The sequence below is a fragment of the Pocillopora verrucosa genome, chromosome 6 (genome assembly GCF_036669915.1).
Source record: "Pocillopora verrucosa isolate sample1 chromosome 6, ASM3666991v2, whole genome shotgun sequence".
NCBI classification, from domain to species: domain Eukaryota; kingdom Metazoa; phylum Cnidaria; class Anthozoa; order Scleractinia; family Pocilloporidae; genus Pocillopora; species Pocillopora verrucosa.
This window is the reverse complement of record NC_089317.1, coordinates 19,803,769-19,804,159: the sequence shown is the minus strand read 5'-3', so window position 1 is coordinate 19,804,159 and position 391 is coordinate 19,803,769.

Genomic DNA, 391 nt, shown 5'->3' with positions numbered 1-391 from the left:
CTCAGAAACGAACCAGCGTGGAATTGGCTCTCAAAAACTCTGGTGACTATGTTTACTCAGGTGTATACACTGGAATTCAAAGTGGTTGGAAAATAATTTTTTTTTGAATTGTTTAACACGTGGTCAAGTAAGTTTCTAGACCAAACAAGAAACAGAAAAGTCTGTGTTGATTAAACGCTTCACAGAACACAAAGCGTCTATTTTAAAACATCATGCGTGTATTTTAAAACATCATTTCTGTTTACTTCTAAACGGGAATAGAGTAGTGAACGAATTTACTTTATCAGTGACAACTTTGATGATAATAAGTTAAATCTAACAGAAAAGTCCAAGCATACGAATCTCCACCCGAAGCTAAATAGGCAATCGTTTTAGGACTGAGGTACAAATC